Source organism: Protopterus annectens, chromosome 13.part0 (assembly GCF_019279795.1).
Source record: "Protopterus annectens isolate FY-2018-M chromosome 13.part0, PAN1.0, whole genome shotgun sequence".
Classification (NCBI taxonomy): Eukaryota; Metazoa; Chordata; order Ceratodontiformes; family Protopteridae; genus Protopterus; species Protopterus annectens.
Window position 1 is genome coordinate 932137853 of NC_056747.1, and position 24558 is coordinate 932162410.

Genomic DNA, 24558 nt, shown 5'->3' on the forward strand with positions numbered 1-24558 from the left:
TGTTTGAGGCCAGTAATCCTCTTTGTGAGATGCTTTTGCAGTCTTTCCATCTGTTGGAAGTGTCTTGTGAGGTAGATCCCAAATGGGGCATTGTACTCTATGATGGGTCTGATGAGTGATGAGTAGAGGGGTACTATAACCTCTTTATTTCTAGATGCGAACCCCTTAGTAATTAGATGGGCCACATAGAAGGATTTCTTAACTACTTTGGCAATATGATTGCCAAAGGAGAGATTACTATCTACCTGGGTCCCCAGATCTCTTATTACCTTTTCTGTATAAATATATTTTGGTTTTAAAGTAATATAAATGTGTATATCATCTCCTCATCTCCCTTAGCCTGGAATTACCCCAGGTGCTGCTTATACTGGAATTATGGCGACTGCCCACTAGGTGGCGCCTTCTCACTTGCTGTTTTTCATACATCTCTAAGCTGTATTTTATAACTCACTAGCTACACCCTCGGTTTATTTTAAAGCTCTTTGTGTACTAAGTTATCCTTTCTAATTTTCTAGCCCTAGCTCTACTCTATCTCTTCCCATCTTACTGTGCCCAAGTGTCTCTTATCTCTACTCTCCCCTCGAAGCATCTTAAATCTCCCACTGCTAAGCCTCTCACCTCCCTGCTACTCTTTCCGCCTGATACTCACCTGTTACCTCTCTATCTCACTGATTGTCTCTCTTGACACAAGACTCCTTGTCTCAACAAGACTCCTTGTCTCGTCCCGCTTCGTTCGCCCTGCGGGCTCACTCCGCTCCCCTACCCTGCCCCCTATTCCCACCCGCTCCCACTACTCCTACCCTTATTCCACCAAGACCACACCCCCTCTATCACTGCACCAATACCAGTGCTCACATCATTATCACACCGCACCTTAGACATCACTATATAATTAGTCACACCCACCTCTAATTAACTGTCTCACTCACTCCCATCTCTAAAGACATCACCACACCAACTTACCTCCCACACCACTCACTCAATCCCCTTACATTAACTCCACAATGCCAAAATCCCACTTCCAACTCTATATTCAACTACTTCTCTTACTCACACTTCTTCCTTCTCTTTTTACTACCTATCTCTTAACCTCTTATGAACAACCACTCTACTCCTCCACCCTCTTTCCCTCTAAACATACTTCTACAGTACCTCTAGCCTTTACTGCAATCTCTCTAAACATTACATCCACACCCAACTATACACTTCCTAAATATCACAGACTAGCACCAATTAAATATAACAATCCCAATAATAAAAACTTCCCTACTACTCTTACAAGTTACTTTACCACAAACATATCACATACCTTCACTCCCTACTAGATGGAGACATATATCCAAACCCTGGTCCTAAACATACCTCTACCACTGATAAATGTACTTTAATTGCCAGTACCCCCATAACTGCAAACTCTCTCCTTATAGCACATCTGAATATATGCAGCGTTAATAATAAAATCCCACACCTCCATGCCCTCCTAGATGTCCTCCATTTTGATATCCTTTGCCTATCTGAAACTTGGCTAAAACCCACAGTCAAAGATAATGAAGTTACCCCTCTTGGTTAAAATATCATCAGAGGAGACCGTACTGCTAAAAAGGGAGGAGGGGTTGCAATCCTCTATAAAACCAAACTACAAATCAGTACCATAGATCTTAACCCACCTTTAGACAACTCAGCTGAACTACTTATCACTAAACTCCAGGTCAACCCTAGTAAAGCTATTAATGTCATCTGTTTATACCTACCACCAGGAAATAATATTAATACCCTTGAAAATATCCTAAATTGGTGTTCTATTAACCTCCCACAGGAAACAATAATCTTAGGAGACTTCAATATTGACTGGCAGTCCTGTAACAGTAGTAACCCTTCCAACCATATTAACTTATATGGCTTTATTCAAACTATTAACTCCTCAACTAGAACTCACAGACCCACCAACAAAGTAACTACCTTGGACTGGATACTTACTAATAATCCTCTTCAAACCTACAATGTAGGGATCCTCCCAGATGATCTAAGTGACCACTCCCTAACCTACTTTATCAGATCTAAAACCAACCTCACTCATTCCAACATTGCCAGGACTGTTCGCTGCAAAAAAACAATTTAAACATGATCTGTTCCTGACAGAACTTAAACAATGTAATTGGTCTCCACTAAAACATCTTCCACTTGATGAAGCAGTAGCCTATTTTAATACCACATTCTTATCCATCCTGAACCACCATGCCCCATTACGCTCTATTAGATGCAAAGCTAAACCAGCACCCTGGCTCTCAAATACTACTAGGCATAAAATCCATCTGAGAAACAAAGCCTGGGCTAAATGGCGTGCTACTAAAAACCCACTAGATCACTTAATTTTTAAACAACTAAGAAATAATACTAAAATAGCCATAGTGCTAGATAAAAAGAACTACTACCTTCAAATACTGCAAACCCATCTTAATAAGCCTCAAATGTTTTGGAACAGCATTAACAAACTTCTGCACCCAGGTCAGTCTACCACCCCTAACCCTCTAGGCTCTAACCCAGACAATCCCATTCAAACTGCCAACTCCTTTAATTCATTCTTTACCAACACCATCCAATCTCTTGCTAGCCATCTTTCACCAGACACATCAAATCTGCCTAACGACCTTTAAATCCTCCTCCATGCTTTCAATTTCAACCAGTCCCTACTTCTACTATAAGCTCTCTTCTACTAAAACTGAAACCTTCCACCCCTTCTGCTCACCAACTCCCAGCAGAATACCTTCAAATTGCTGCCAGACCCATTGCCTACCCCATATCCATTCTTATTAATAGAACTATCAGTGAAGGATATATCCCATCCATCTGGAAAATTTCTTACATTATTCCTCTACACAAAGGTGGGAACTCTAGTGAATATTCCAACTTTCATCCTATAGCCTTACTATCTCCTCTGGCAAAAATTATGGAAAAATGTATACAGAAGCAACTTCTAAACCGCCTTCTCCAAAATAAACTACTGGCAAACTGTCAACATGGTTTTAGACCCTACCACAGTAACACCACTGCCCTGCTATCATTTACAGATTGTATCAACAACAAACGTAACAATGGCCTTCTTTCCCCTGCAATTTTCGTTGATTTATCCAAAGCCTTTGACATGGTTCATCATCAGCTGCTCTTGCATATTATGAAATCACTTTCGATAGATCCATTAGCCATCAACTGGTTCAAATCCTACCTCGATAACAGAAAACAAGCAGTACTTTGGCACAATAATCTTTCTAATTTCTTACCTATCTCCCTGGGTGTCCCTCAGGGCTCCATATTAGGCCCTCTCCTATTTTCTATCTATATTAATGATCTTCAGTCAGCAATTCCACATTCTGCCTGCATTCAGTATGCAGATGACTCCACTATTATCTGCTCAGCTACTTCTCAAATCGACCTGCAGAACATCACCCAGAATGCATTTAATACTGTTGAACAATGGTTTACAAAACGTTGCCTCCTTCTAAATCCAAAGTAAACTAAACTTCTTCTCTTCTCCCCAACCCGTAAGTCCACCCCCATCCATTTTACACTTACATCTAACGATGGTACTGTTATCTCTCCAGACCGCACAACCAAACTCCTAGGAATAACTATAGACAACAACCTCAATTTTGACACACATATTAACAGTACAATAAAAACAATCAACAAGAAACTTGGACTCCTCTATAGAATCAAACCCTTTCTTACTCCAACAGCCAGGACTGCTATAGCCAGAACACATCTCATCTCTACATTACTCTATGCCTCACCCATTTATACAAACCTTTCTAAAGCCAACATTAACAAGCTGACTGTATCCTATAATAATATTGCCAGATTTGCTGCTGCCTTCCCTTTTTGAACTCATCACTGTCTAAATCTTAAACAACTTGATTGGTTAGAGTTTCTACACCATCTCCACTTTTCTCAGCTTATAATTGCCCACAAAACCCTACAGCAATCCTCCAATACTCCTATTCTTGCAAGCCTCCTTACCCTCTACCAAAATCCAAAAAACCTACGCTCTTCTAATAAACTTCTGATTAACACCTACAGATCCAACAATTTGGCAGGAGACTCCCTCTTCTGCAATTCCATTGGTAAGCTTTGGAATGCTCTTCCCTCTGAACTTACAACTCTCTGCTCTCATATTCTTTTCAAAAAGGAGCTTAAGCTTCCTCTCATGACTCACTGGTTATGCTCCTGTTCTATCCCTGACTAACTGCTGCTTCCTCCCACCTACAACCTCCTGCTTTATCTAGCCTTCTCTTCTAACTCTGCTCAGGATGTACTGAATTCTTCACATAGATATCAATATTTCATCTATGTTTATTGCTCTGGCCATGCCTTATACTTTAATAAAAAAATATATATACATTTTTATGCTCAGTTTTTGTATACAACTAATTGATACTTCTTCCTTGACTCTATTTTTCTGTATTCTTCTGTATACTTTTTCATGATTGTACTTAATGTGGTGTTTTTTATTCTATATTGTTATTTTGTATATCATTTGTTAATGGCTTGTTTTACTCAACATGGAGCTTTTCTCCCCGGGCCTCTACTGAAAATGGACATGTATCCAGCTAGACTAGCCCGGTCAACAAATGTAAAATAAATAAATAAAATAAAATAAAATCTACTCTGACATAGTTGAGATAAGGATAGGAAACAATTGCCATAATGGTTAAAATATTTGCCTTCCATGCACAATGTGTTTGGTATAAACCATTCATAGTTAACATTTTCACCTGTATTGTCACTAGCCACAGTGTAAAAATTTGGTCTAGATGATTTGGTCATATTGAATTAAGGCACATGGGTGTTTGCTAGTGATAATATAGGTGAAAATGTTAACTATGAGTGGTTTATACCAAACATGAACTAAGCATTGCTACATTAGATTCACTGACAGACCACAGCCTGAAAGTGGAAGACATGATGCTAAGGAAGAGGCTGGACATCGTCTGTATCCAGGAGACAAGATGGAAGTGCAGTTCAGGAAAGCCGCTTGGCTTGGAATACACAGTCTACTACTCAGGGCGCAGGACAGACTAGAAGTGGTATGGGAATTGTGTTCCAGTGTGTAAGGATAGGGCAGCATTCATAATCTCATCCTATGACCCACAGCAGGGGTTGTGATACCAAAGAAAAGAAAGAGCTCATTTAGAAAGTAGTTGCAAGACCTACTAGATGAAGCAGGACAACATGAGTTGGTGTTGATAATGGGGGATCTGAATGCATATATTGGACAGACAGAGCAAGATATGAGGATTGCCTGGAGCCACATGGTGGGGAAACATGGTAAATGGCTTGATGGTGGCCAATGTATGGATCTGCAAGAGACAGATAAAGAGAGACAGTTGCAAGATCACATACAAAAATGGTCAATGCGCAACTCAGGCAGACTTCCTCCTAGTAAGGAAAGGGCACTGGTATAGAGTCAGAGATTGCAAAGTCATCCTCAGTAAAACAGTTCACCCACAGCATAAACCACTCACAATCAGCTGTAAGCAGTGATCAGAGATGGCTCTAATGTTAACAGAGACTAGGCTGAAGACCGGGAAGTTAACTGGAGAGAAAGGAAAAGGGTTCAAGGAAACACTCGTGGCTTTAGCACGTCAGAAAGATGAAGAAGTAGGTGGAGTTGAAGAAGAATGGCAGCTCCTCAAAACAACATATGTGACAACTCGAGAACAGATATGGGGCCAAGACAGGTATGGAAATATGGCACATAACAACAGTTGATAATATAATGCAGTAATGTACTGTCCTCCTTTCTTTTGATAATATAATGCAGAAGTCCAGGAAATCATCAAAAGAAAGGAGTACAGGAAAAATTGGGAGATAGAAAAGACAGGCCAGTCTAAGAAGGATTACCAGTCAGCTAATAAAGAGACTAATAGAGCAGATGCAATCACATATAAAACAAGGCAATAAAAGGCACTATTTCAGTTTCTGGAAAGTGACTCAACAGCTGACACAAAGAAACTGTATAAGGTACAATGCAAAGACAGAAAGATTGTCATCAGACACTTCCCATAAGGGATGCCAGCAATAACCTGCTAACCAGTCCAAAGGACATCAAAGGCAGATGGATGGAGTGTGTATATTAGTTTCAAAAGGAAGAAAGCCTTCCAACAGCAGTATACCAGACACAGCATGCAATGAAAAAAGAAGAGGCACCCATCCTAGAAGAAGTAAGAACATCACTAAGGAAAATGAAGTCAGGGAAAGCAGCAAGCTCAAATGTAATTACTACAGACATGATCACGGTATTGGGCAAGCTAATAGAGAAATCTCTCCAGAGGGTACTCACAGCAGTATGGAGAGAAAAGCATATCCTATATAACTGGAGAATAAGAATCCTAGTGCCAGTTTACAAGAACAAATGGGGCTTTCACAGATGTGGGCAGTATAGTGGTATCAAACTCCTATCACACTACATGAAGGTTCTGTAGAGGATGAGTGATAAATTAATACACAGGTAGTAGAAAGTAAGAATGGAGATGAGCAGTTCAGACTCATATCAGGATCCAGCATAACTGATCTAATGTTTGTAATGAGATATATAATTGACAAGAAGCTAGATATAAGGAAAGAGTCCAAGTGGGTATTCAAGAGTTAAAGAAAGCATATGACAAAGTCCAAGTAAGCTGATTTGGACAGTCCTGTGATTGTTTGAAGTCCAAAAAGCATTGGTATAATTATTGCAGGCTACGTACAAAGACCCAAAGACATAAGTACAAACACTGCTCAGACTCATACAGGGGTTCCCAGTGGGAGATGGTATGCATCACAATTCACCTCTGAGGCAGCTGCTGTTCATAATGGTGATGGAGTACATTAGCAAACAGGTCAGTGGGGAGAGATCAACAAACTTAGTGTGGCTTTGCAGACAGATTCTGAACAAGAATTTCAGCAAATGATAGGGAAAAGAAATGGAAAACTGAAGGCACGTGATGAAACTGTCTAGAGATAAGACAACTGGAATAGCAGCAAATGAGGAAGACAGAAGAAGCTGAGAAGTGAGATAGAAGGGAAATAGTGGAACAGGTTAACAGCTTCATGTATCTTGGAGGGGTAATGGAGGAAAAGGGAAGACTGAATGAGGAGGCCAAAGCTAGAATGAGATGGCCCAAAGAGAGACATGGCTAATGTGTGGCAGAAGACTGCCGAAGGAGCTGAAATGTAAGGTCAGCAAAACAGCAGTGTGACCAGTACTGCTGTATGGTACAGAAACCTGGGCAATAAAGGCAGAGCAGTTGAAGAAGCTAGACGTAATGTTGATGAAGTGCCTGAGATGAATGGTAGGATTCACACAGTGGGACAGACGAAGAAATGAGGACATCAGAGAAGAAGCCCAAGTAGCTCCAATTGTAGAGATGGTCAAAGATAGCAGACTACAGTGGTTTGGACATATCAGCAGGAAAGCAAAATACAATCTGGTGAAGAAGATTTTGGGCAGACAAGAAGTAGCCAAGAGGAAATAAGGACATCCAGCAAATGGATTGATTGTGTCAAGAGAAAACCTACAACACTCAGGAATAATTGTCAGAGAAGGTGGTAGAGTGTTGTTGGGTCAAGACAGATGGTGACTGTTGAAGCAACACTTTGTCCACTTGTAGAAAATGGAAAAAGATGGTTGAAGAAGTCAAACAAGAACATGTTCACTGTTAATAGCCTGCCCATCTAGCCTGCCAACACCTTATTCATCTATTCAGTCTCCCATCATACTTAATGATAGGACCCATATCACCTTGTGGGTGGTGTCCTCTTCTTTTTAAGGGTGGGTCACTTTACTGGTGTTGTCAACTTCTGAACAGATCATGGTAGGCATGCGTTGGGTCCTGGCTCAGATTTTATAATGTTTTATTTCCTCTCAGTTTGGTGGTAGAGAATCAGTACTATACAATGCCTGCAAGACTTGATTAAATGTCTATGACTGCCTCCACATACCCTTGGTAGAATACAGTGTTCTCCTTGGCATAAAATAATGCTTGTTCTAATCATTCCTTGTGCTTGACTCCAGTTGTTGTGTCAACTAAGTGGTACTTGGGCAGCATGACAAAATTAATACCCCCTCCACATGACAGTTAACTGGATATTAGTCATGTACTTACATCCCATTCTTAATGGCCTATGCTATGACAAGGCTCACTCGTGTAATCATTGTTCACTGTCCTGTGGTTACCACCCTATAATATGAAGCTGAATTGTGAAGTAATACTTTTAATGCAGTCAGCAATATTGTTAAATTCAGTGTCTGAAATATTACTTAATCTTTTAAGGGCATATGATATTTATTCTAAACCATTCTCAAAAAAAGGTACAATATTCTGTTAAAAGTCAAGCATATATCAAACATACCTCTCAAACTGTCCAGATTTTCAGAGAATGTCCAGATTTTTGCCTCATATTTCTGGTCTGTTCATTATAATATTTGTGGTTTTCTGGCAACTCACTGAGAGCTGAAATCACTAATTAATGACATGCATTTGAGTTTCAGACTTCATATCCTACAGAAAATGGATAACACAAATCCTTTTTTATTTTAGCAGCTTTCTAAGTTTATAAGAGAAATATTTAAAAGCTGTCCCTCTTTTGCGGCCTTTTTCTTCCATAATTGTTGGCTTTGTCCAGATTTCTTGTGCTAAGAGATTGAGAGGAATGAATTTTCAAACACTCAGCAAACATTATTAGTGACTATTATGGAAGCATAATTTAATTCCACAAGTCTGCATGTCCTCCCCGTGGTCGAGTGGCATTCGAAAGACATGCGTAAATGGACGTGCCTTCGTTGAAGGTTGGGTGTCGAGCTGGCAACTCGGCACCATAAAAATTTACTGCCAATCATTAGCAGACCGGAGTTCCGCTGTGGCGAACCCAAACCGGGAAAAGCCAAAAGAACAGCAAAAACATCATGTGGCTGATTAGGATTCATAAAGAACTCACCACTCGCTTTACAGGGCTGCCATAAAAAGGCTATTTTTGCAATGCTGCATTTTGCAATTCAGAGACACGTTAGCTGCAGTTAGGAAAGAGCTCATTTTTGGCTAATTTGTATGTCTGAATTACTGTTAACCACTGTAAGCACAGATCACCAGTGGTATTTAACAGTGGCAGCTGCATCATGTTAGCACAAGCATCTCCCCTCATTCTCTTTCACATACATTCAGACACACATACCCCATGCCTGTCCCTGTGTTGTTATCAGATCGTGCCTGATGTCTTCTTCCTGTCTTCCTAAATCACGGATGGTTACAGTCAGCTATTAATGCCAGACATCAGAGGTTAACACTGCATATCCTTTATTAAATCCATAGTCATGCTACAACTTTAATTCTAGCAAAGTTTGTAGGAGGCATAATTTAAATCCATTTCTGATTTTCTCCTGTCTTGCACTACAAAGTTGAGATGTTTGCCTACTGTTCCCTGTCCCTTCCACTCATATGTCACAACTGTTGCAGGCATGGAATAATGTCATGGAATCTCAATATATATTTAAAAATCCCCTTTGTTACTAATTTATCAGTTAGAGCAGTGGATTAGTGATGAGGTTTTCTGTGGTAAGGTTGTAGGGTTTGAATCTTATCCCCAACTCCATTTGTAGCAGCCTCTTTTTGTTAACTTTTTTTAATGGTATCCTTCTGTAATTGTGGTGCAGAAGTCTAATATCCTCTGTAGCAGTAAGGAGGTGCAGAATAGTGTATGTGTTGTACCTTCAAGAAGCATTTCCAGGGACAGCGTGTGATAGAGTGCCACCATTATAGAGTGTTTCTTGCACTATACAGAGTTATTTAGCAAAGCACAGCCATTTTGGGAAAGTTTCAGTGTTCTGTGTACTGTTTATCTGCAAAGTGCAGTTACTTCAAAATGTTTTTTACTCTGAACTTCTTCTGCCCAGTTCATTCACACAGTGCAGTTATTTTGAAATGTTTCTGACACGGATAAGAGGTTATTTCTTACAGTACAGTAATTACAAGAGTATTCTTGTGCCCAGGAGACATATTTCACAAAGTTCAGTTATTCAGAGGCTTGTTGTGCTACTGGGTATAGTTACAAGTATGGGCAAAAATTTCTAGAATATATATATATATATATATATATATATATATATATATATATATATATATATATATATATATATATATATATATATATATATATATATATGTGTGTGTGTGTGTGTGTGCATGTGTGTGTGTTCGTACATACTTACAAAAGCCTTCACTGGTATGTGTTATTCCCAGACCAGATCCACTTGTATTTGATCAGAATATTGCAAAGAACTGAAGAATATCTGCGCAAAAGTACGATATTTTTATACAAGCAGCTTATTCTGACAACGATGCATGCACCAGGGCATTAATTTTGCTAAACTTAGCTGGGTCAGAGGCCACTGACAGAGAGCATTCATTTGTGTATGCACCAGCAGTATATGAAGGAGAAGGGGAAAACTATCATATTGTTGTACAGGCTGAATCAAGGGAAAACCCAGAGTGTATGAAACACAAATTCAGGGAAATGTGCAAGCCCCAGACAAATGTTACATTAGAGAGGCATTTGTTTTACACAAGAGATCAAAAGTCAGGAGAAACATTTGCAGTTTATATTACTGATCTGAAAAACAAACCTAAAACGTGTAGGTTTGGTAATTTAAAAGATGAGTTAATAAAGGACAGGCTTGTGTGTGGTATTAATAGTGCTGTAGTGAGAAAAATTTGGCTTTGTGACTGATTTAATGCTGAGCAAAGCTATTGAGATTACAGAAAGGCACACAAGTATGCTTGCAAGTGATAAGAGCATGATTTCAGCAGGCTCCAGAGCAAATGTATACAGCATGCAACACGTAGCTAGCAGAAGCAGGCCTAAGCACATGGCTGCTGTAACCACTGCGAATGTGGCAGGCAAAACCTGTACTTTTCCAGCAAGTACTAAGACTAGTTCAATGAAAAGGACATGCTCAGTGCAGTACAAGGGTGAGTCAGCAAAACCCAAATCTAGCTTTGTTGTTAACTGTCACAACTGTGGTGCCAGTCATGAGTCTAAAAGAGAAAAGTGCTTAGCATTTGGTCAGCAATGCCACAATTGCAAAAAAATTAACTGCCTTTAAAAGTTTTGCAAATCAAGTAAACCTCACACAGTTTTAAAGAAGGGTCACTTAAAAACAAGTTGATCATATAGAGAGCTGCAACCCTACTTTCTACATAGATGGTGTATCAGTAATTGGTGAAAAGGTCGATGCAGTAAATTTGTTGGCAAAGAACAAAGTGTTTTATACTATCCAGATCAATGGTAAATCCACTGAGCTCAAAGTAGACTGGTTAAAAGTGTAATGTAATGTCATCAGACACATTTGCTAAGGTAAGAGCTGGTGAGCAATTTAATGTGGTCAGTTGTGCGAAACATGTTGCTTATGGAGGTGAGGAAATTCAAACCAAAGGCTCAGTAGTGCTTTGATGTTATTTGGCTAGGAATTGCTACAGCTTACTATTCTATGTAGTTCGAAGACCTGTGCAATCATTACTGGGTCTCAGAGACAGTTTGAGAATAAATATGCTTTCCTTTACCAAAGAAGTTCATCATATAAGCACACATCTCAGTTCCAATTTTACTGAAGCTATTTTCTTGGAATGTGCTGATGTTTTCGATGACAAGTTAGGCAAACTTCCAGTTGTGTATTCTATGAAGTTACACCCAGAGATCAGTCCAGTAGTTAGATCAGCAAGAAAGGTTCTGATAGCTGTGCAGAATAAGGTCAAAGCTCAGTTGTATAAAATGGTGCAGCAAGGTGTAATGTGTCCAGTTACAGAACCAACTGAATGGGTGTCATCCATGGTAGCAGCCCACAAAAAAGACACGGACAAAATCAGAATATGCATTGACCCAAGAGATTTGAACAAAGCATTAAGGAGACCACATAATCCCATGTGTACAGTCCAGGAAGTTGCAGCCCTAATACCAAATGCCACTGTTTTTTTTTTTTTTTGTCTTGGTTGCAAAAAGTTCATTTTGGAAAGTGATGCCTGATCACAAATCTTCACTGCTGACAACTTTCAGTACTCCATTCTGAAGATATATATTCCTCAGGATGCCATTTCGAATAAATTCTTAAAGTCTTTCAGCTTGCAATGGAGCAATTTTTTTCAGGTTATCCTTGTGCCATAATAGTAGATGATTTATTGGTTGTAGGCAATGGTGAAGCAGTGTATGACAAAAACCTTAGGAAAGTTCTAGACAAAGCACGTGAAGTGAACTTGAAGCTCAATCCTCTCAAGTGCAAATTCCAGAAATTACATATGTAGGTCAGTTACTTATTAGCACTGGATTGCAACAAGACCTGTTCATGCAAGCAACCATTCTAGAGATGCCAGCACCAGATAAAGTTCAGGCTGTACAACGTTTTCTTGGAATGGTCAACTATTTAGGCAAGTTTGCACCAGACTTTAGTGAGTTGACAGCACCTTTGAGAGAGCTGATGCACAAAAATATTACATGGTCTTGGCTGAAACAGCACCAGACAGCATTTGAAGACCTTAAGCAGAAAACTGCCACCCCACCTACATTAAGATAGTATGATGTCAATAAACCAGTCACTCTTTTCTGCGATGCTTCAAAATTTGGTCTTGGCACAGTTATTCTTCAAGAAGGCAGACCAGTAGCCTATGCACCTAGAACTCATACCCAAACTGAAATGCAATATGCTCAAATTGAGATAAAACTTTTGGAATAGTATTTGCATGTTCAAAGTTTCATGATTATATTTATGGTCGAGCTATTCAGATTGAAACTGATCACCAACCTCTAGTCACTATTTTAAAGAAGCCTATGCATTCAGCCCCAGTGAGATTACAAAAATGATGCTCAGATTGCAAAAGTATGACTTCATATAAAGCTATGTCAAACCCAGAGCTGTTGGACATGCTACACCTAAAAGAAATCCCAATCCCTCTGAACTATACGGTCTAGGGATTTAAACCTTGTCACCACAATAAACAGGACATGCTGGAGGGATAGATTCCTGTCCCAGAGACTTCCCATACTCTGGAACAGGCTGCCCATCTATGTCAAGTAAAGTTCTTAATTAGCACTCTTCAAGAAAAATCTTGATGACTGGATGGAAAATAGGAAATACACCCTGGGGATCACTTCTGTGTCTCTGCTCGACAGTGGCACAGGAAAATAACTTTCTTGGGTGGAATAAGCCAGGGAACCTTGTTGGCTAGGCTTACATAGGCCCTCAGGCAAATAGCCTAATACCTACCTTTGAACCTATTTACCTATGAAAATGGTCTATACAAAAGGCAAACTTCTTTATTTGGCTGATACTTTATCCAGATCACCCAGAAATACAACAGAACAGCTTAATGCAGAGAATTTTGACGTTGATCATAGGATCATAGGAAGTTACTAGGCTATTGGCCCTGAGGTCCTTATAAGCCTAGCCAAGAGTTTAGCCCATGTTTAGCCAAGTCAGCACCTGATGCCCCTGTCCAGCAGGGATACTTGTGGAATCCCAGGGGTGTATTTTCTGTTTCCCATCCAGTTATCCAGGTTGGACTTAAAAAGAGGTAAAGAGGAACACTGCTTGATGTGGAGAGGGAGTCTATTCCACATATGGGGGAGTCTCTGGGACACAAATCTGTCCTGGCAACAAGTCCTATTGATATCACAGATCAGGTTGAGGCCACGCATGTGGGTTACTCAAGTGGAGCTTGACATGCAGATATGCAGCAGTCCCATCAAGGTGGGGTCAGAGATCACCTTGTATGCCAGACAGAGGACACCTTTGAGGAGTCTGTATGAAACTGAGTAGAGGGATAGGGCTTTTAGCCTATCTGTGTATAGTAGATTTTTGAGGCGCTGGATTCTCCTGGTGAGGAACCACTGTGGTCTCTCCAGCTGCTGCATGTGCTGTGCAATTTACATGCTGAACAGGGCATTGTACTCAGTAATGGGCCTTATAAGGAAAGAATATATGTTGTGACCACCTTGTCCCTTGGTGAGATACCCTTACTTAGCAGGTGTGCCATGTATAAAGCTTTCTGTACAATGGAAGCAACATGGTGGTCAAAAGTCAGGTCGATCAACCTGGGTGCCCACATCCCTCACAACTGATCACGTGCTTAGGATGTTGTTATTAATGTGAAAATGTGTGGGTACATTATTCTCCCCAAAGGGGATGATGATGGATTTTTTTGGTATTCACCTTGAGCCCATGTTTCTGACACCATTCATTTGTTTGGGTGAGACACTCTTGGAGGCTGTCCACATCACTAGGGGAATTGATGACAGTGCCCAGCTTGCAGTCATCTGCAAACTTGGTCAGCCATAGTCCATTGGTTTTGGCCTGTACCTCATAAAAGTATATCCCAAATAACAGAGGCCCCAAGACTGAACCCTGGGGTATGCTGTTTGTTACTTGTCTACTGCTTGAGGTGGCTTCCCCTATTTTGACTAGTTGGCTTCTATCAGTGAGCTAGTTAGCTACACATCTGGTAACATACAGATTGATCCCTAGTTGACAGAGTTTATCTATTATGCCCGACTGGGGAATAGTGATGAAGGCTTTGGCCAGGTCAAAGTAGGTGGTGTGCACTGTCTTCCCCTTGTCCATGGCATTGGTGACTGTCTCAAAGAAGTTGACCAAATTTAACAGACATGAACTCACCTTGACTAAGCCAATCTGTGTGGGATCGGGTGTTTGGAGGTTGCCAATGTCCTTGTTAATGAGGTCCATGATAATCCATTCCACGGCCTTGCAGATCAGACTAGTTAGGCAGATGGGTCTATAATTTCCCAGATTGGTGAATGCTCCACCTGTGTGCAAAGGGATGACAGTGGCTGCCCTCCACTCAGCAGGGACAAAGCTGGTACTCAGGTTTTGGTTGACTAGTGTGCCTAATGGTGCTGCAAGTTCCTGCCTGAGTTCAAGTAGGATACAGCCTGGGATGTTATCGGGTCCCATGGAGGCTGTGTTTTTTGCCTTTGAGAGAGCAGTGATGACCTGTTCCCTAGATATAAGGGGAAGGGGGCAGGTACTGGGAATGTCCTGATTTACTGATGCGGGATAGAGGGGTGAAGTTTTCACTGAATGTGTCAGCCAGCAAGTTTACTATATCTATGGCATTTGTATATGTGGTGTCCTTGACCACCAGTTCTGAGCAGATCTGGGTGCTTCCTTTGAGATTGTGGATATATGTGATGAAGGCCTTTTGATTGTCTGTAAAGATGTGGCCAGTCTGGACTCAAAGTTTGCTTTGGAGGATTTCACTTTGCTCTTAATCTCTTTTTCAAGCTAAGGAGAGATTGCTTCCAAATGGGCACCTGCTTCTTCTTGGTCCTGAACAGCATTTATTTTCCTTTTGTTATAGAGTTTATTTATTGCAGATCTCCACCAGACATGTTTACTCTTCCTTGTGGAGGATGATTTAGTCTTGTCAGGTATTCCTGATTCCATGCATTTATATAAATGCTCATATAGAGCTTTGGTATAGTTTTGGATACTGGTGCCAGTTCCTGGTGGGGGAGGGGGGGACCGTTTATACCATCCCTCAGGAGGCTGTAATCAGCTTTGGAGATGTTTTTTGTTTGACCATAGCTAGAGGAGGGTGGGAGGAGATGGTGACTTTGAAAGTGACTGCTTTATGTTCGGATCTTACTAGGGAGAATGATACTGCAGGGATGCTACAGTGGTTACTCATGTTGGTTAATACCAACTCCAAGATATTATCACCTCTTGTGTGGGCATCGAGTAGCTGTTTCAAAGCATTTGCACTGACAAAAACAAGGAATCTCTGGGCATTTGTGTTATGGCATGAGTAGTTCTTCCAGTCTATGTTTGGGTAGTTAAAGTCACCCAGGATCAGGGTGAAGAGTTGAATATTGATACATTTGAAGAGGTCCATATAGGCAGATTGGGCATCTTGAGTCAGATTTGGGGGTCATTAGCTAGCTGTGATTTGTATAGGGGTCTTGTCAATAGTTAACCACACCTGGAGTATCTTCTGTGCATCATAATGTCTGACCAGCCTGGAGATGTGTATATCATTAATATATATTGAACCTCCACCTCCTTTGGCTTTACTGTCCACAGTTTGGGGTCTGACTGTATGATAGGATGAGTGACCAAGTAAGGCTAGGGTGCTCTATGCAGCTTTGAACCAGGTTTCTGCGACTGTGCAGATATCAGCATTTTCCAGGGTTAAGAATCCTTGCAGTGAGTGCAGTTTCATGTTTAGACTCCTAGTGTTTAGCAGCATGACCTATAATTTTCATTTTGCTGAAATTTTTATGGTGGTAGTTTTAACCTCATCATTTTTCCTAAAAAAGGCACTATGGAGGCACACACCTTTGCCAGAAGCCTGAATCCAAAGTAAGACAAATGCAGTCCATCTCTGGCAAAGCATCGTGGTCAGTTGATCATATCTTCCTAGACTGTCAGGTACTGGATTCCCCTGGAATGACACCAGAACCTAAGCCAATTGTTATAGTCAATCATTTTCTCTTAGTATTGAGGCATCATTCTGGGTGACAGTAGAATGCTGCTTAAGGCCAGGGGCATACCTGCCTGGGACACATATTCAGTGAGTTCAATCATGTCTCTCTTCATATAGTCCAGGGAGGTACGTCTCTAGTCATTCATGCCAAGATGTTGGAAGTGCATAATTTTTCTATAATGAGACTTGATGAGCTGAGAGATCATACAAAGACTGATCCAGTTTTGCAAAAGCTGTTAGAAGTGCATAATTCTTCTATCATGAGACTTGATGAGCTGAGAGATCATACAAAGACTGATCCAGTTTTGCAAAAGCTCATCTACTTCATTAATATCGGATGACCATGAAAGCTATCTAGTGTACCGACTGAAGTGCAAACTTATTTTCCTTACAGAGATGAGATGTTGATGGAAGATGGCATTATTTTCAAAGGTCCTAAAATTGTTGTTTCTGCTTCCTTACAACATGAATAAATCCAGATTTTGCTTCGTGGTCACCCAGGTTCCTAATCTACCAAAAGAAGGATGAGGACTAGTATTTTGGCCTTCTCTAGCAAGATATTGATAAAGTAATTTCTTCTTGTTCAGTATGCAATAGTACTAAACCGCATTTGCAAAAAGAAACACTTCAGTTCCTGAACTACCTTGGTCAACAGTAGCCACTGATATATTTGAGTGAAACAATCAGCATTACTTAGTGTTGGTAGACCCTTATTCAAATTGGTTTGAGATCGATTTACTACCTAACCTAACATCCACTGCTGTTCTCACCAAGTTGAAACTTCATTTCTCAGTCCTTGGTAGTCCACACAAAGTTATTTCTGACAATGGTACCCAATTTACTGGTCAGTTGTTTAGAAATTTGCAAAAGAATGGGACTTCGTACATGTTACTAGTAGTCCTGAATACCCACAGTCAAATGGACTAGCTGAACATGCAGTACAGAGGGCAAAATAATTACTAGAGAAGTCAAAACGTGATAATACAGATGTCTTTTTGAATTTACTCAATCTCAGAAAAATACCCCATGGCAATCTACTTGGCTCGCCTGCTCAGAGACTTCTATCTAGGCAAACCAGAACAACCTTGCCTATCATTTCCAGTTTGTTGAGGCCTAAAGCAAAGAACAACAGAACAATCAAAGCCCAACTATTCAGAAAGTGTTCTTTCCAGAAGTCCAGCTATGATAAATTGAGCAGATTTCTTTGTCCATTGAAAGAAAGAGAGACAGTGAAGCTACAAACGGCAAAATGTTTCGACCGGATTGGTCAAGTAACAGGTATATGTGCTGAGCCAAGATCCTACTTCGTGGAATCTGAGGGTGTGGAGTACAGGGGAAATCACAGACATCATCTTCCTGTATCAGAATTGATATCACAACATTGTTCCTATGATATGGACTCTCAGAGCAATCCAGACAATGTTCCTGTTGCAGAACATGTCTTAACATCGACTTCGTTTCTGATGATGTTCCTAATGTCCACAAAGTTGAACTTTCAGCAGAGACAGTCCCAGTTGCTAGACCTAGTTCTAATTTCTGTGTCACATGATTTGGTCATACTTCTAGACCTAGTGTGAAATACACAGCAACCTGGACATAATTGTCTTTATGCATTTAGTTCTGTATAATTGCATGTCAAAGAATTATTTTGTATCAATTGCATGTCAATTAATGTCGTCAACAATGTTTGACTCATAGGTTCACACTAGGCTATCTGCCCTAGGGCATTTATAAGCCTAGCCAGAGTGTGTTTGGCTTTCGCCACCCATTTTAAATTAATTTTGCTATGCCCTTTTTCGAGGTTAGTATACTGTGCCTCTGTCTAACAGTGACACAGAAGTGATACCCGGGGTAAACCTACTATCTCCCATCCACTCATCAAGATTCCTCTGGAAGAGAGTCAATGAGGGACTCTGCCTAATCTGGACTGGGATTTTATTCCAGAGTGAAGGGAGCCTCTGGGTTATGAATCTGTCCCTCCAGCATGTCCTATTTATTTCAGTGCTGAAGTTCAAGTCTCTCGAGCGCGTAGCTCGATGGGATTTGGATTTTCTGAGGTGCAGCATGTCCATTAAATCCGGGTTGGACATGGCTTTATACATCAGGCACAGATCGCCTCTGAGCAGGCAGTATGCCACTGAGTAGAGCTGGAGTTTCTTTAACCGGGTGGCATATGGCATCTGTTTGAGCCCTTTGATCCTCTTGGTGAGGTAATTTTGGGTTCTTTCCAGTTGCTGCAGGTGTCTGGTAAGGTACATCCCAAAAGGGGTATTGTACTCAATTATGGGCCTGATGAGGGATGAGTAAAGAGGCACGATGACCTCCCCTGATCTAGATGTGAATCCCTTCATTATTAGTGGGCTATATAAAATGTTTTTCTAACCACTTTGGCCACGTGGTTGTCAAATGAGAGATTGCTATCAACTTGGTTGATATACCAGGTCCCTAATTACTTCTTCCATACTTAATGGATTACCACCTATGTGGTAATTTGTGGGCACTTTGTTTTTGCCAAAGGGGATGACTATACACTTTTTGGCGTTTAGCTTGAGGCCATGGCTCTGGCACCAGTTGTCTGTTTCTATGAGGCCCTTTTGTAGGATGCTTGTGTCATCTGCGAACTTGGTCAGCCACAGTCCTTCTGTGTTAGCCTGTACCTCCGAGAAATATATACCGAACAAGAGAGGTCCCAGGACTGAGCCTTGTGGGATGCCACTTGTAACTGGTTTGGAGTCTGACATGGCTCCAGCAATTCTAACCATGTGGGTTCTGTCCTTGAGCCAGCTTGCAACCCATCTAGTGACATAGGGGTTTATATTTAAGCTGGTGAGCTTATCTATAATGCCCGAGAGGGGTATTGTATCGAAGGCTTTTGCAAGGTCCGGGTAGGCTGTGTGGACTTCCTTCCCCTCGTCAATGGCCTTGGTGACTGTTTCAAAGAAATCGACCAGGTTTAAGAGGCAGGATCTGCCCTTAACAAAGCCGAATTGTGTAGGATCCAGTGTCTGTAGGTCCCCAATTTCTTTATTTATGAGGTCCATAATGATCCTTTCCATAGCTTTGCAGACCAAGCTAGCATAGCTTATGGGGTGATAGTTTCCAGGATCTGTTGAGGCACCATCTTTGTGGAGATGGACCACTGTTGCTGTACGCCAATCTTTGGGTACATATCCTGTAGTAAGGCTGAGATTGAACAGTAGTTTTATGTTTGGGTTTAGTTCTTCTTGGAGTTCATGTAGGACGCAGCCTGGGACATCGTCTGGTCTCATTGATGCTGTGTTTTTTTGCTTTGGAGAGGGCGGCTCTTACCTGAGCATCTGAGATGTCAGGGGGGCAGCACTCTGCTGGGATAGATATTTGCCCTTTTGGTGGGGAGGGGGGGAGAAGTTTGCGCTGAACCTATCAGCTAGGATGTTGGCAATGTCTGTGGGTTCGGTGTATTTTTTGTCATTTTGGACTAATTCTGAGCATATCTTAGAATTCCCACCCAGGTTCCTAACATAACTAAAGAAAGCCTTGTGATTATCCTTAGTGTCCTGTGCAATTTTTCTCTCGAAGCTGGCCTTAGACGATTTTATGAGTGCCCATAGTTTTTTGCTAATACTGATCAGAGATGCCTTCCCTTTTTTGGATTTTGCTCTATCATGTAGTAGCTTCCCCCTTCTATTGTATAGTTTGTTTATGGCTGGGGTCCACCAGACAGGACGCCTAACTTTGGAGGATTGGGTCTTGATTTTATTTGGGATTGCATGATCCATGCATTCCTGAAGGTGTCATAGAATGCGTTTATAAAGGATTCTGCGGTTTGGGCCATATTTTCCACAGGCCCGGGGGCTTTGAAGGATTCCACCTCAGTTTTGAGGAGTGTGAAATTTGCTTTAGAGAAGTTTTTCACTGTGGTTTTCTGGGCAGGGGCTGGGGTCGGGATGTGAATATCTAGTGAGATTAGTTTATGGTCTGATCTTACCAGTGAGGGATACACTTCTGGTCTGGAGCATAGAGTCCCCATGTTGGTGATGATCAGGTCCAGTATGTTTTCCCCTCTTGTGGGAGTGGCAACAAGTTGTTCCATAGCATTTGAGTTTATAAATTCTAGGAAACTTTGGGCTAGGGTGTTGGAGCTAGAGTAATGCTCCCAGTCTAAGTTAGGGTAGTTGAAGTCGCCCAGTATAATGGTGTTTGGAGAGACCTTCATATTTTCCAGTGTTCTCAGGAAGGCCGAGTGGGGTTCCTGGGTTTGGGAGGGTGGTCTGTAGCAGGCTATAAACTGGAAGGCAGTTTTACCTACTGTTAGTTGCACATGGATAGTCTCCGATGCTTCGTGTTGTGCCACCAAACTGGAGGTGTGGGTATCTTTGACGAATATTGATACTCCTCCTCCTTTTGTGGTTCGGTCCAAGTTTTGGGGCCGAAAAACATGGTATGAGGTATAACCTGGTAGTGCTGGGGTGCTCTCGGGAGCCTTGAACCAGGTTTCTGTTACTGCACAGATATCGATGTTCTCCATGCTAAGGAGAGTTTCGAGTGCGTGCATCTTGAGGTTTAGACTTCTGGCGTTGAGTAGCATTACTCTTAGTTTCTTATCCCTTGTGAAACCTATGGAGGTGGGTTTGTCTTTTGAGCCTTGCCTAAAAAAGGCACTATGGGGGTGGCAAGAGCCTTTGCCAATATCCGAAAGCCCAGGGGTGACAGGTGCAAGCCATCCCTAGCGAAGCATCGTGGCTTGTCGAGCATGTCATCCCAGGCAGACAGGCATTGGAGCCCCTTTGAATGACACCAATACTTAAGCCAATTGTTGAAATTGATCATCTTGTCTTCATATTGTGGCATCATTCTTGGTGAGGGTTCATAGGTTCATAGGTTCATACTAGGCTATCTGCCCAAGGGCATTTATAAGCCTAGCCCATAGTTATGAGGCTTTCACCACCCCTTTAGTTTGAATAAAACTATGCCTATTATTTTGCTGTGCCTCTGTCAAGCAGTGACACTGAAGTAATCCCTGGGGTATATCTGCGATCTCCCATCCATTGGTCAAGATTCCTCTTGAACAAGGCCAGCGAGGTGCTCTGCCTCACATGTACCGGGATTTTGTTCCACAGCATAGGGAGTCTCTGGGTGATGAATCTGTCCCTCCAGCACGTTCTATTAATAACCGTGTCAAGGTTTAAGTCTCCGCCTTGTGGTTCTGAGGGATCTAGATTTTTTGAGGTGAAGCATATTCATCAAATCTGGGTTTGACATGGCCTTATATGTCAGGCACAGGTCACCTCTGAGCAAGCGGTATGAGAATGAATAGAGCTGGAGTTCTTTCAGTCGGGCAGCATAAGACATATTTTTGAGACCCTTTATCCTTTTGGTGAGGAACTTTTGGGGCCTTTCCAGCTGCTGCAGGTGTCGGGTCAGATACATTCTGAATGGGGCATTGTACTCAATCATAGGTCTAATGAGTGATGAGTACAGGGGACGATGACCTCCTTGATCTAGATGTGAATCCTTCATGATCAGGTGGGCAATGTAGTAGGTTTTCCTAACTACTTTAGCAACATGAGTGTCAAACGAAAGGCTACTGTCAACCTGGGTCCCCAGATCCCTGATGACTTCTTCTGTGCTCAGTGGATTGCCACCTATATGGTAGCTAGGGGTAACCTTGTTTTTCCCGAAGGGTATGACTATGCATTTCTTGGCGTTTAACTTTAGGCCATGGCTCTGGCACCAGTTATCCGTTTCTGTGAGGCCCTTCTGAAGGATATCTGTGTCAGATGTGTTTTCGACTATGGTGCCCAGTTTGCAGTCATCTGCAAACTTTGTCAGCCATAACCCTCCTGTGTTTGCTTGTACTTCAGAAAAGTAGATGCCGAACAAGAGTGGACCCAGGACTGAGCCCTGTGGGACACCACTTGTGACAGGCTTTGAGTCTGACATGGCTCCAGCAACTCTGACCCTGTGGGTCCTGTCACTTAGCCAGTTTGCAACCCATCTTGTGATGTATGGGTTTACATTCAAGCTGATGAGTTTTTCGATGATACCTGAGTGGGGTATTGTGTCGAAGGCCTTTGCCAGGTCAAGGTAGGCTGTATGGACTGCCTTTCCCTCATCAATGGCCTTGGTGACTGTCTCGAAAAGTCAACCAAGTTTAAAAGGCATGATCTGCCTTTGACAAAGCCAAACTGGGTTGGATCCAAAGTCTGCAAGTTCCCTATGTCTTTATTTATGAGTTCCATTATGATCCTCTCCATGGAAGATGCTACTCAAGGTCAGGGTCATACCGGCCTGGGCTACATGCTCAGAGAGCTCCTCTATGTCTCTTTTCATGTAGTCCAGGGAGGTACGTCTCAGGTCATTTACACCAGCATGGACAATGACTGAGTCATATTTGTACTTGCCTTGGAGTGACCTGAGTGCTTGTGTTATGTGGCGGATCCTAGCGCCCGACAGGCAGCTCACCGTGACCTTCTCCTTGTTCAGCCTGGTGAGCGGGACATCAGTGTGCCTGACGATAGAGTCACCTATTACAAGTGTATCAGGTGTGTTGTTTAGCCTTAAGGGCTGTGACTGTTCAGCACACTGGCTTTGTGAGCTATGTGTTGCATGTGTTTTGTTTTGGGGTAGCGGTTGCTTGGGTGTCTGCTTTGGAGGTCTCTGCTGCTTAGGCAGATTTTTATTTAGAGCCTCCAAGTATGTTTTTGTGTGTTTATGTGTTTGGTTTGCTGTCGTGGTAGGTGTATGTGAGACTGGAATTGTAGTGAGTGTGGTTTCCTTCTCCTCCTGACTGGTTACGCCAGTACTGAGTTGAGAGAGCTTAGCCTCCAGTTTGGCTATATGGTTGCATCTCTCACATGTGTTGGAATTTGTTGGGAGGAGGAGAGGGTTGTCTGTGTACATGAAGCAGTTGTAACATTGCCTCAAGATTCCCAGATTCACCAGCTGGACCAGAGAGGAGATTGACAACTGACCTTTGGACATGCTAGAATAGTATTGGGAATTCCTTTATAATTGAAAAAAAGGGCCAATGGGGAACAAAGTACTCAAGGGGAGTTTGTGAGGGTGTAGTGCTTTTAAGTTTTTAGTGCTGACTTATATAATTGCTTTAGTGAGCAAGTGCCAGGCTTTAGAGTGGAAATAGGGTGTTTATTATGAGAACTAGATCAGTTCTAAGGGAAAAAAGTGAAGAGCAGACTTTGTAGAGCCGAGAATGGTTTAAACCCAATTAAGCAGCACTGCCCGATGCTGCGCTATGCGCAAAATCGCCCAAAGCCGCGCTAAAGTGGGTTTTATACAGGGGGACTTGAAAGAGCTAGAAATCGGCCCAAAATGGCCAATAGACTACCAGATTCTTGTGCTGGGAACACTCCTCCAGGGATAGATAGGCTGCTCCAAGCTCCCCACTGCCACTGGTGATCAAAGAAGCCTCCCTTTATCCAATAAAGGAAATGGGCAACACAGGAACTTTCCAAAAGTCCAGAATACAGCAAAGCCTGTATTTGGACTACTCTAGGTCAGGAAAGACTGGAAACAAGGATATTTATTTATTTTTTTTTTTGCAACAAGCAGCAGGAAAATGCAATAAATATGTAACAGAGGCTAGCGCACTTGAGTGTGTAGCCTCAACAGGTAAAAGCAACAAACAGGACAAACTTTAAAAGTGCAGGTGCAAAAACAACTTTAAACAGTTTAAAACAGTTCAAGAAGCAGAAATACTTGCAGTTTAGCTAGATCGGACAGTCGCCGAGGGAGTATGTAGAATAGTGTGTGTTGTACCTTTAAGAAGCATTTCCAAGGACAGCAAGTGCATATAAATAGCAAGGACAAGCTGGCTTCAGTGCCATTTTGAGAGCGCAGCCAGAGAGTGAGCATGTACGAATGTGATAGCTAGTTTGTTTACAAGTTTATCTACGTTAAAGTTATTAAGCCTCATTCCTGATGTGTTTGTATATAATAAAGCTGCTTAAACAGAACCCACAGATGTTCACCTGTTTTATTCTGACCAGACAAGCAACAGCAGGAAATTGAGTTGGAATCTTTTTTTAGTGCTTTAAGA

The 24558-nt window shown here is 41.8% G+C and overlaps 1 protein-coding gene across 2 annotated transcripts in view; it reads right to left on the reverse strand.

Annotated features, from left to right (window-relative positions):
* The window catches only part of FNDC1 (fibronectin type III domain containing 1), a 541793-nt gene that overhangs the window by 228031 nt on the left and 289204 nt on the right, over window positions 1-24558 (reverse strand). The gene's annotated exons all lie outside the window — the stretch shown is intronic.